The sequence below is a fragment of the Accipiter gentilis genome, chromosome 23 (genome assembly GCF_929443795.1).
Source record: "Accipiter gentilis chromosome 23, bAccGen1.1, whole genome shotgun sequence".
Taxonomy (NCBI): domain Eukaryota; kingdom Metazoa; phylum Chordata; class Aves; order Accipitriformes; family Accipitridae; genus Astur; species Astur gentilis.
Genome location: NC_064902.1, coordinates 22,780,334 through 22,793,411, shown reverse-complemented (window position 1 = coordinate 22,793,411; position 13,078 = coordinate 22,780,334).

Sequence of the window (13,078 nt, the reverse complement as noted above, 5' to 3'; positions counted from 1 at the left end):
ACAAAGCAGAAGCAAATGTCATTTTGCGGTTACTTTTTTTTTTTTTTTAAAGCAAGATTGTACAAAGATTGTCCCACATAAATTCAGGCTGTTGCTACAATATATGTCTTGTGAAAATACCATGAAAGGTTTGGTATCGTACAGACTGCTCAACTAGTTAGCATAAGCTTTAAGGTATTATTAACCGTAAAAAAAAAGAGAATATGACACTAGGTTTCTATAGATAAAAGCACACAAAATAAGGAAATGCGATTGCTTATACACCAAAAACACTTGGTGATGCTGAACACTCTGTATTTTATTTTATGCACAACTTAGGATGTAAGCCACAGTATACTGAGACATATTTAATTGGAGGAACATGGAAAGATGGTACTGGTGATGGCGTCTCCATGTTTATGCTTTCTGCCCTTCTGTGGTTTTGCCTTAGCAGCAGTAAGTTTCCTGACTCGATCTGTTTGTTTGTTTATAAGAAATGGGGAAGGTCTGTGCCATTTGCTCGCACTTCTCTTATCCCGGTTAGATTCACTCTCCTTTATTACAACGCGGTTTGCGTTCGGCTTAGCGTCACCGTGTAGGACTTAAACCAGCCCTATATCTTTGTAGGCTTGAGGCCGTGACAGCGAGGACCTCCCCAGGACCTCAGCCTGGTGGGAGCGAAGAGGCAGTGGTACCCGGCGGAGCGGGTGGGCAGAGACCTGCTGACAACCGGGGTATCTGTGTCCGTGTGTCCCCCCGCAGGCTGCGGAGCCCTCCCCGTCTGCGGGGTGACCCGCTGCTCACAGCGCCCGGGCACCGCCTTGTGCGGCTCTCGGGATTCCGGGTCTTCTGTCGCAAAATAAGCTTGACGTTTGCGCATCAGATGGCAGTTACACCTGGGGAGACCTGAAACTGTAATGCGTAGCGCGGGTTGTTTGTGTCCTGTATTGTACCTTCGTTTTTTATGGAAGAGGCGAAAGCTTTTATCTCAACTTCTGTGGAGCCGTAATAATAACCTGCTGTAAGCCCGGCTGACCCGAGTGCCACTGTTAGCTCAGGAAAACGAAATAAAGGGTATAAATCCACCCTCCTGAGTTTTTACAGCAAGTGTTGTTTTGGTCGCCTCCCTAACTTTCCTCCTCCTGCATGTTGGCATACATGCAGCAACTGTGTTTTTCTAATTAATGCCTAACATCTTTTATTTTTTTATCTAATTGATACAGTTTTGATAACTGTGGAGGCTTATGGAAATTCTTATTTAGTTTAAAACAACGTCCTTTCAGAGCAAGGCAACGTGACTTCTGGTGCGGGTACGTCACCTTAAAATTCTGCGTGTTCATAATCACAGAGTTGCTAAGTGTCTGGGTGGTTGTAGTAAATGCAAGTGGTTTTGTTCATGCTGTAACCAGTTCCCAAAAATAGTTCTGCTGGTTTGTGTGGTACCATGTCAGACAAACAGCAATTCAAATAATTTTTTACAATGTTAGGATGCAATCACCTGTGATATAAAAACAAACAACAAAAAAGTCAAGAGCATTCAATAGTACTTTGTAATAACTTGACTAAAACCAACAGAAGGACAAGAGCTTCTTATTTCGTTATTATCCTTTTTTTGAAATTCCTGTAGTGTGTACTCATAAGCTGTGGGTTTTATAGGTCAGCATGGCTTGTCCCTCAGCTGCATAGGGATAATTAATTGCTCTCTGAAATACAAAGTCTGTTCTTTCAACACTGTGAAGTACAATCACTGTGTAAAGTTCCTGCAGATGCCGAGTAGTGCTGTTGGCACTCAGACGGTGTTCGAGTTGACGTTCCCTGCCTTTCTCATTCCATGATTTTTTTTACTTCCCATTTGTTTACGGTGCCTATCGTACGGGCTTCCTCAGTTGGTTAGACTTTACACCTGGGAGCACAGAATGCAGTGGATCGCTGTGCTGTCCTTTCACCTTTATACACTAGGGTTTACGTTTTCTCACTCACAGCTAAGTGTAGATTTTATTATCCATCGAGTGTATCTTCCTTAAATCCCATCAATGGGCTCAAGGTGCCGGTGGCCAGCCTCGGACCACCGCGGGCAGCAGCTTCTGCCTTACTGGAGCTCAGCTGGTGCAACTGGAGCATCAGTATGTGGCATCGCCTATGGAGCCCTCGCCAGCACCGTGGGAGAAAGCGTAAAGAAAATCAGGGTGGTTTACCATTAAAAAGCAAGACGTGTTTTGTTGAATTGTTCCTGGCAGGGTGGCTGTTCTGGTGCGGTGATGGTTCTAATGACAGCAGATGCTTTTTCACTGAGACTCTTCCCAGGAGGAGATGCCAGGGGATAGATAATTGGACATACTGGAACCACTTAGAAACTTTTATATCGTTTTGTATTTATTGAAAAGATAATGACTGTTTCTGTCTTGAAGTGACCTAGAAACTGTAGAAAGGCAATATGCAAAAGCACGTAAAAGTTGGGTCCTGTCCGCCTCCTGTGTGAGCTGATAGACGTTTGTCAGAGGTTTCAGTATAAATTTAGTATAAACTTAAATGTACTCCTAGTTGCATGCTAATTTTGTGTATTAATGCCTGTGCCAGCCCAGATTGCCTGCAGAATGAAAGCTTGTTCTTTATATTCTGAACAGGAGCATTGCATTTCACCAAAAATGGAGTTTTAAAAAAATACATTAACAAGAAAATTGAGATCTGGAATGGCTCAAGAGCGAGCTGGAGCCTCGGTCGCTGGCAAGACCCGCTGTCCCTGGGCACGTGGACCTCTTGTACAGGACAGTGTTGAATTTCCTGACGGTCACTAGTCGGCATCGAACAGTCAGTCACCCCCTTTCTCCCAGCTGTGTTAATATTAGACTTGTCTTCTTTCTGGTTGTAGTTATTGAATTAGGAGTTTTTTGCCATCTGGCACATTTTTAATTCACTTTCTTGCAGTGATAATATTTTTAGCAGCCGAAAGCAGAATGATTTTTCTTTTGGCAATGAGAAGTGAAAGGTAAGAAGAAGAACGTGCTCCAGAAGACGGGGATGCTGTGGAAGAGATCCGGGGAGATCTGAGTGGATCTGCTCCAACACGTTTGGTACAATTCCTTGCTTTGCTTTGTCTGCAGATCTGTGGACAAATGCCGTTTCAGGCAGCGACTGGTTTGCTGGCATTAACCTAGCCTCTAGTGAATATTTTTTCTGTGTCTCTAAAATGACATTTTCTTGGAAATGGCAAGGGCTGATTTGTGCATGGCTGTGGCTGAGATAGCGGACAGCTTTGCAAATCAAAATTCAGGCTCATTAGGCATAGGGTGCCCTTGAATTTCGCTGTTATTTTGGTAGCCAGTCACCGTAGCGCTTGTGCCTGATGACAGGTTGAGTTATTGTCTGACTTCTATAAATGCAAGAAATCCACCAGATTGCAAATCTGTCTGTGAAATTTTCCTTGAAGATCCATCACGATCAAAATGTACTGGCTTCGTACCTCAGTCAGTTGAAAAATCTTACCGTCAGGGCGTGTGTATAAATCCCAATTTAGGCTTTGTTTCCAGAACCGTGCAGCCCTGCCAATTCCTTTGTGTAAATGTGGGATTCCTAATACTGGTGTCCAGTGGGAATTTTTGTACATTTTTTATTTATCTCTAGGGGTTTTTTAACTTATATCTTCATGGGGATGAAAGTGTTTTAAATTTATGGTGTAGTTAAATCTCTTGTAAGCGGTATAATGAAACTTTATAACTCCCTTCAGCTGGGGGGCTTACCGGTCATTTGTCTCCAGGAGATGTTAATTGCTGATGTGATTTTCAGTTAAGTATGATCCTGTCTATCATGCGTCTCGGTTCCAGTGTAGGCTCATTTTTGTTCCCTATTTTCCTGTGTAATTGTAATGGATTTTTTTTCATAAAAAGTCATTTTGTACCTAGGGCACTGAAGCTTAATGGTATTTATACTTTCTAGCTCTTTTTTTAAAATGCCAACGCAATATATAATGTTTAGTTCTTTTTGTGATTTTTAGGTGTTACTTAATAGAAAACCTCATAAAAATATTGCACAGAAAGCTTGTATAGAACCAGCAACATGTTTTTGAATTTCTGTGTGTGTGATAACATATATACATACAGATATATATGTATAGGAAGAGTTGTTTCTCTTCTCAGATCCTGGATTTTCTTACACGTTGATCATTAAACATCTGAAGATACCATCACATCTGCTTTTCTCCTGGTACATGTGTCTCCTTTGGTGACTGCTTTGTCTTTGCCCAAGCTATCTATTACATTAGAGTTTAGTGATTTATATTATGATCATATATTCTGTAGCACTATATTCTATGTGTAGTATAAGTATATAGTGCTATATGTAGTGTGTGTATGTAGTGCTAAGCTATATATATTATATATAAAAAATACACACAGTATACCGTCTATATGACTATATTCTGCAGTGTGTATGCCATAACTTTAGTAATGTCCTGTCACTCTGCACACACATACAAATAATAGTGCACTGAGTAGGAAATCTGCCTGAGCCTTTTCAAAACCTCATAGCTCTGAGACTGCGGATGATATCGATCACCTGAAATAAAATGAGGTAATGGACTGAAGACGACGACCAGGAGTGTATCACAGGGTGTGGAGAGACCTTCCTTCTGCATAGGTTTAGCTGAAAGTAGAGACCTTTGTAGCTGATAAAAGAGGCTGTGACAACGGTAGGTTTCTTTCCTCTGGAGAGACATTTAAAAGGGAAGAAATTTTATGGAAGATGTGTGGGTAATGTCAGTGGATGTCTTTACAAAATGTTAGGGAGCCCCTGTAAATAGTTCTGTCAGGGCTTCGCAGAAAAATGTGGCGCTCAGCATTTCTAAAACACTTTATAGATTGAGGAACAAATGACTTTGCTATGGCAGAACTGGCTCGTGATCCATCCAGCATCGTGTCTTTCGTGGTGGTCGGTCCTGGTGCAGCAGCTGCTTCGGTAACGCATGGCTTTGGGCGGCCGTTCAGAGGTCAGGAACGACACAAGCAGTTGGGAGTGACTGGTGGCAGTAAGTCGGGCTCCCCCTGCTTCCCTGGTGTCCTTATTACTTCTTCCTCCTCCTCCATTATTTGTATGCTTTAATATACAGAAGGGATATTGTTAGAAACTGATTCAACAAATTTTTCTGTAATTATTTTGTTAATAATTTTTTTTGTAACTTTGAATTCAACTTTGTCTTGGGATGTTGGTTTCCAGTTTTGTTTCCGTCTTGTTTGACTGTGCCATTATTTCCTCCTTCAGCTCTATCTAAAAGGGGAGCGAGCTCTTCAGGGCGTGGACCACGCCATGCTTAGCATATGGCAAATACAGGGCTGTGTCTCTTCGCTTAAGTCTCAGTCATTATGTGAATAAAAAAGACAGATGAATAAGTCTACAAATGTGAAAGAATGAATGCTTATTAATTTCTGTATACCAGCTGGTGGCTAATGCTGTCATTCTCGTTTCTGCAAGTGCTGTTTAATAAGCAAACATGCTAACTTTCTCCATTTTTCTCTTCCATTCTGTCATAGTGTAAGTGGCACATACAAGAGAGGAGAGGAAGAAAAATATGCAAAGTCAAACCAGTATTATTGTACTGAGAGCACTTTTCCTCCTACCTCACGACAGGAATACGTATATGTGATTTATTGCTATTTTGCATGGAAGAACACCATCTTCCTGTGTAGAATTGCAATTAAAGCAGAAAGAATCTCATCAGTCATCCAGCCATGTTTCCATGACATGTACAACTTGCAAGTCAAACACTGAAATCTTTATTTAAGCAAAATTGTCCTTTGTCACAGTGCAAATTGTGTATGAGTAAGGAGTTAATTGCACAGTTGCTAATTCTAATGAGGTGCCATATTAGGGTAGAAGCTGTCACAGTAGGACTGGCATCAGCGTGATTTTACATTTTGGTGGGTGTTTGTTTAATTCGTAGCAAACATGTTGGTATTCTGCACATACGGGTGTGCAGTCCACTCCACCATGAGTTTGTTACAGTGAATCTATGTTAATAGAAGTCTGAACAGTGGAAAAACTTACGAAAATTGAAATTACAAATGAGATTTGTTACTCATGGACATTAAAAGAAACACATGACGGGAGCTGCTTCACCAAAGACACCAGCATTCATCCATCACATGTACTTTCTCATTCAGGTTTTACGTCTTTCAGAAGTTTCTTCAAGCCTTGCCTAGTTGCACTTATTTGAAGCTAATACAGGAGGGAGTGGCTCAAATTCATGCCTGCTGCTGTATGGGAAGACAGATGGAAAGGTCCTAGCCCTTCTGGCCCTGACTTCTATCAATATATATTAATCTGTTCTTCAGTTTGCTGTTAAAGTCCAGAATAAATGATACCTCTTCCTCCCTTATGTTCTTACTCTTAGTACTGAAGTATACTTAGCACAACCCCACTTGAATGTCTTTCGCCTGAATAAGTTCCTTTTCCTTAGCCTGCCTTTCTAATCGTATTCTCTACTCCTTTGCTTGTTCTGATTTCTTTTCTTTACAAGGAAGAGGTTCAAATTGGCTTATGTATTTTTTGCTTGGGGGATCAAAACTGCGGAGGACTCCAGGTACATACGCAGGGATAGAGATGGGTTGCTGAAATTTAACATCCTCCTGAGCGCTCATGCTGGCTTTTTTCTATTCATTGTCACCCGCAGTTCTTTTTCTACTTTTGTCTCTGAAGTTCCTTGTATCAAATACATTTTCTAGCAGACTCTCCCAAGCGCTCTAGTATTTTCAAGATGTATCAGGGTGTCTGGGAATTATACCGTATAGAACATTATGTTTTGTTTTATATTAAAAAATACTGATATGTGAGTAGGATTTGAAAAGCTTGTAGATGTCTTAATTCTGTTGGCTACGAATGCAAGGGGACAGGAATTAGGCCAGTGGTTTGTTCTTGAGTCCACTCTTGTGGGACACCCCATAATCCTGACATGCGATAAATTCCAGGATCACAGGATCAGTAAACACGGATTTGATAACTCCTGAGCTTTTTGTTGTTTCATTTGTCTTCATAGCCCTTACTGTGACATGCCAAGCCACCGGTGCAAGTGCTCGTCATTACGTACCTTTGTCACAGAAATGTGTCTTCCTCCCCTTGTACTCTGTATAGACAGGTGTCTACAGGCAAGTGTCCAGACTCGAGCTGGTATCTATCTTTAATTTTCCTTTTGATCCCATCTCTAATAAATGTGGCATGTACTGAATCTTTGAATAATTATGCTGTTTAGAGATGTGGTTTTTGCTCATTCAGAATTTAGCTACAGGAAGCGCTGTTATCTCATCAACAGTCAGATTATTCTTGAATGGTGAATGGTTCAGGCAGAAATACCCTCCTGTTTATATATTCATTGGTAGATAAACAAGGAGATGCTTTTCCTTGTGTATTGACCAATTTGGGTAGCATTACCAAACCCCGGGTCAGTATTAATTGGTTTTGCTGCAGAGCATGTCACGTTGTATAAACCTCGTCATGAAAAGACAATGTTTTCTCCCAAAACTCTGCATAGATGCGGCAAGTCCTCCGTAGAGAACAACTGAAATCAGCTTTGTCTTTTAGTTTGTGTGCCAACTGCTTATCTGGAGAGATTAGAGAAAAGAAAGAGGTGAGCGCTGGGGAAGCAAAACCATTGAAGAACACAATCTGACTAATTTAACAAAAAGTTCAAGATGTGATTCGATTGCAGTATATGACTGTCTGCATAGGAGAGAGTATTGGATACTAAAGGGCTCTTTAGGGGAGAAAAGTATAAATTGGTGCACAGAGTGGCCGCAGTTAAAGCCACTATAATTGAACCAAGGCGCAAGTTTTAATGGTGGGATGATTAATATCTGAAACAAATTACCAAGGAATTGGGAAATTCTCCATTTCTTGATAGCTTCTGGATACTTTCAACGACATGGCTCAAACAAAAATGAGTTGGAGCTACTGGCACAGGGGAGATGAGTAGAAGGTTAAGTGTGGTGCTAGCGTATGTCGGGTTAGCAGGCCTCCTCCCAAATGACACGCTCTTCGTTCAGCAAGCGTTGCCCAAACAGCCACGTGTGTCTTGCCCGGCATCCTCGCAGCCTGGGCCGGGGGCTGTGGGTCGCTGCCGAAGGCACCGGCGGAGAGGCAGGGAAGAAGACCCTGAAGTGCTTGTCACGCACCCTGGTGTTTTGTACTTGAGGTATAAGATGGAGGAAAAGGGCACACCAGAGTCTGCTTTGGGATTGCAAGCACAAGGGAGCAGTGATGCAGTCGCTTTACATCCACAGGGACAGGGATAAAGCCCGTTGTCCAAGATGCTTAAACAAAAGCACTGTCATTTTTCCACGTCACTGTGTTATTGACTCTTTCCTATATTGAATCAATCTAGAAATTGTCACTAATTTTTCATAAGAACATGCAACTTTGCTCCCTAATAGCAGCTTGACTCCTCTCTTTTCATCCACACTGAGCCTATTTGCGTTGCATGCTTAGAAGACTCTATTTCTACTAAATGGAGAGGTAGTCGTCGGTATGAGACAGCCGTGGTTCTTCACCGGCAGAACTTTAGATCATTAATAATACAAGCTCGTGCCCCCCATCTATCAATCAGCTTTTCAAATAAAATGGTAAAAATCTGATTAGCTCAATGTAGTTGAAGTAAATCAGGGACGCGTATGCACTTGCTGAAGATTGAGAGGCTGGAGGTTTTCCAGACTTCATCTTCTGGATGAATTGTTAAGGATTTATTTGCCCTTCTATTTCTTGACAGCTATTGCTTTCATTCATGGCAGAGGTTAGAACAATCTCACAGAACTATTTGAAAAATATTAAGATTAATGATTGTATGTGTAAACTATTTTTCCCCACTCGGAACGTTAAGGGATAAGAAAATGAAGAAGCTCTTCTCTTTGAGGAAGTGAGACCTCGGAGGTCTTGCCTGTCTCTCTTCAAAAGAAGAATGGAGATGGTTTCCAAAAGAACTGAGGGTCTGAATCAACTTGTGCTGTGAGAATTGTAAATGATCGTGTTTTAGGAGCATCAGAAGGACAAGCAGCTCACATGCTTGCCTCTGGGGTCAGGGAAAAGTACGTGCAGCAGAAGAAAGTAAAGAAACACTTTAGCTTAAAGGTGTTGGAGAATATTAGGGCTCTTCAGATGAGGAGACCTGAAAAAATGTTAACTCTTTAATACCATTTATTCAGTGGCCTCTGCCACTGAATGCTGGTAGTTTCTATGCAGACTTCACGATATAGATACGAAAACTTGATATTAAATACTAGAGTAGTCCTGTTTTGCATATGATTTGAATTATTAAATAGCTTTTTGATGATTTGCTGTAGGCAAAATAGTCAAAGTATGTATTTTATCTGTGATGATCATTCGACCTGTGCTATTAGGCTTGTGTTTGCTTACTGGATAAATGTGAGTGTAGAATCCGGTGAAAGATTTGTGAAGCTGCTCTGTTTTCAGTGTGTCAGAGGAGAAGGCGGCTCCTTGCCTTTATTGACATAAGGTCATGTTCTTCATGCCAGGATAACTGGAGTGTTTGTCTTGCTACGGACCTTTAGCAGAGACAAGGTACCAGTCGGTTTTACCACAACAGAAAGAAGAAGGACGGAGCTGTGCCTTTAGCCTGATGCTCACCAGTGCCAAGCTTACTTTGACATAGAATTACGCGCTCTCTTTTACAGGGAATCAGAGTCAACATGCAGTAGCTGTCTAGTAGTCAAAACATATTTTGATCAAACACAGGGAATGGGGCAATGGACAGTATTAGGGAATGATATAAAAAATTTGTTCACACAGCCTTTGTCTGAGACCTATTCAGAATGCTTCGATAGAATTTCTTTGCTCAGAGTATGATTTTTTTATTGTAATTACATTAACAAAATAGACTATCGGCATGAGTGAGTTATGGATAATGTTTTCATTTAGCTTTTTGTTTCTACTTGATAGCCAGAGATCAGCTTAGATCTTGACAGAGCAAAAAATAGGCAGCGGTTCATCCCAGGAAAAACAATAATGCTTTGTTAAAATTTTGAAGAGGGGAGAAAGAAACAAGAGAGGAGAACAGGAAAGGACTAGAAAGAAATAATGTGCACTTGTACATGGTTTGTAATGTCTTTTTTTGGTACATTTTCTGCTGCTTTTTTCCTAGTCTCTGTCTGTCAAGGCACTCTCCTATATAAATTCTCAAAGACAGTTCAAGAAGGCTGTGGAAATGAACTATTACCTATAGAAGTAGTACAGTCCTTATTGACTTCGAGAAGATAAGGATCTGAGACCTTGTGTAAGTTCAATTCCTACATTACGTGAAGGAGAATGAATCACTGGTGAAAGCAAACTAACTGAAAACTCTTTTGAGATGGGATTTTCAAATTGTTCCACGGGAAATTAGGTGTCCAGACTCCATTAAAATATAACTGAAGCTGGAGCATAACTCTCCCAGTCTTTTCTGATAAACTTAGTTCAGAAAAAGTTCATTGCGGTTAATAACCTTGGACGTTCCTAGTTCTACTATCAGCTTTAGCTGTGACATGAAAGAATTTGGAAGCCACGGAAACCACTTCTCTAACATTAGTCCCATGTGATGTGTGACAGCAAAGCTTCACGCTAGGGGAGGATGGGGAGCGGTACAATAACTGCTAACGACATCATTTTCCACAAAACCAATTTTAATCTGCTGTTTAGGGACTTGCAAATAGCCTTAAATAGCTCTTGCCATTGAAGAAGCTCATTGGAAGTGCTGTTCAGCAACGCACTTAAACATCTGCACCTTCATTTAATTGTTCTCCAAGATATGTTTAGGTCAGTCTTGAAAAGTTGCTGCGTCTAATGTTTCTGCTCCCGCCTTCAGTAGTCGAGGAGGAGTAGGGGGAGGAACAGCTGTGTACTCTGCCGGGCTTCACTCTCAGACTAAGCGTTGTTCAGTAATTGTACAAATATGAGGCTGTGCAGATGCTCATACTGTGATTTTCCCCTTTTTTGTGTATTTTGATCAGCAGAATATTAGGCTATGGTTTATTCTGCAGTTGATACAGATTAAGACACAGTCTCCTGGAACGTAGTGCTGGAGTTCAACTCTGTTTCCTGCAAAAATTGGCAGAAGTTTGCTGAACTGATGATACGAGTCAAACCAGTGAGATGATATTGTCAGTAATACATTTATTAATGCCTTTTTCTACAGAGCCACGTCAAAACAACCATGGTTTTGTTTCAGCACAGGAGAGGGAAGTGGTAAAATTGATGATGATCTGCTGTATGTACATAATCCATTCTGGGGCGAAAGAAAGAGGTAAGGCAGAGTGGAAGTAGAAATGTACTCCCACTTGCTTTTTCTTTTTCCTGCCAGTGACTGCACGGTGAAAGGCATCTCTGTTGCCACTTCTGTACATTTTTTAGGTTCTGCTTACTTTCGTCAGAATGGATTCTTGCCTACACACGCAGAGATACCCTCATAAATGCTAAGGGGCTTTATAAAGTAGTTACAACCCAATGTTACATCTGTGTGTCACAAATGGCTATGATGTACCAAGGTATTGCTGTAGATACTGTTTTGGTTTAGGACCAGCTCCTTGAACAGAAGTCCATTCTTTCCCTTAACAAACCTACTGGGAATATCTGGAGTATCTTTCCAGAAATTGGGCAAGATCTCTTCTGGAGACATTTTCTTCCTAGAAATCAGGAGCATTTTGTTGTTCCATTTATGGAACGTTAAATGTTATGCCCATGTTTTGTGACCTTAATCTTCAGCTTATTCCCAGTCTTGATAGCTTATTGTGGAGCAGGAGCTACATCCTTCTGGCTAGCTCATCAACAGGGTAATGGTAGCAGTCCCACCCCCATTTAAAGAAGAGAAATATTTCCGTTGCTGTGGATCATCCTAGAGAGGGAGAATGCCTAGTGTACAGGAGGGAGGACGGAGAAGGGGAAGCTGTGAATGGTGGTCTGAGAAGACATGGACAAAAAGCTGGGTAAGGAGACTGGACCTGGCTGCTGGCTGCGGTGGACTGTGACTTGGAGTGTGTTAGGAGAGAAGACCGGGAAAGGCTCGGAAAGGACAGGAGTGGACTCTGGCCGGAGTGGGAGAGTATGTAAAAGTGGGCCCTAAAGCATACTTGTGAAGTCCAGAACGTAACATTGCTGCGTGTTGCTGGTTTTCTGCTATTTTTGTCTGTGAAACCTGCTGACCAGTGCCCCATCTCTCTTCAGTGCTTGTCTGGTGTTAGCAGGTGCTCCATCAGTTTTAATACAAGCGTGGAAGTCCGAGTTCTGCTGTGATTCTTGTCAGTACTGCTACGGATGGAAAGTCTGGTTTGCAATTTTCTATAAGCCGTTGCTTGTATATTGTATATAAACTATGCAGTACACAGAAATCAAACGAAAAAAGGAGAATTACTAAATTATCAAAGTTGCACTGGAAGAAAATGCTAGTGGCAGTCTGCATAAGCATCATTTCTCCACCGTTCATTCATCATAGAATCATAGAACGGTTTGGGTTGGCAGGGACCTTAAAGATCATCTAGTTCCAACCTCCTGCCGTGGGCAGGGACACCTTCCACTAGAGCAGGCTGCTCAAAGCCCCATCCAGCCTGGCCTAATACATGCATTTTGTATGGGATCATCCCGTCACAGCATTGCATCACGACTTTTTCAAATGGGTTTGTTCCCAGTAGGACCTGCCCAAGTCTGCATGGAAAAGGGGGCTGCTGTCATGTCAGCTGGGCCTCCGCTTTGTGTCTCGAAGCTGAAAGGTGCGCAGGGAGCGAGGCTGGAAAGCGCGGCACAAAGGTGTTGTGAAGTTTTGGGTGGGTGAATGGTGCTCTCCAGAAACAGATCCTGGCCTCCCACTGGCAAGAGCTCCTCTGGGATGTGAGGCAGGTCAGAAAAACTTGGTCTTTTATTTATGAACAATATGAATTATATCCACCTCATTGGAGGTGTCGCAGCAGCCGCGTTTGAACATGAAATACTCTGGAAAACTCAGCATCCAGAGAAATGAAATTAGGGACCCAAACCCCTTGGCCTTAATCTACTTATATAGTCCTCTTTTCCCTGCAGTAATATTTTGAAGCTGAATTCAGTTGCATGTTTGCAGAGTGTTTTAATAGTGTACACTGAA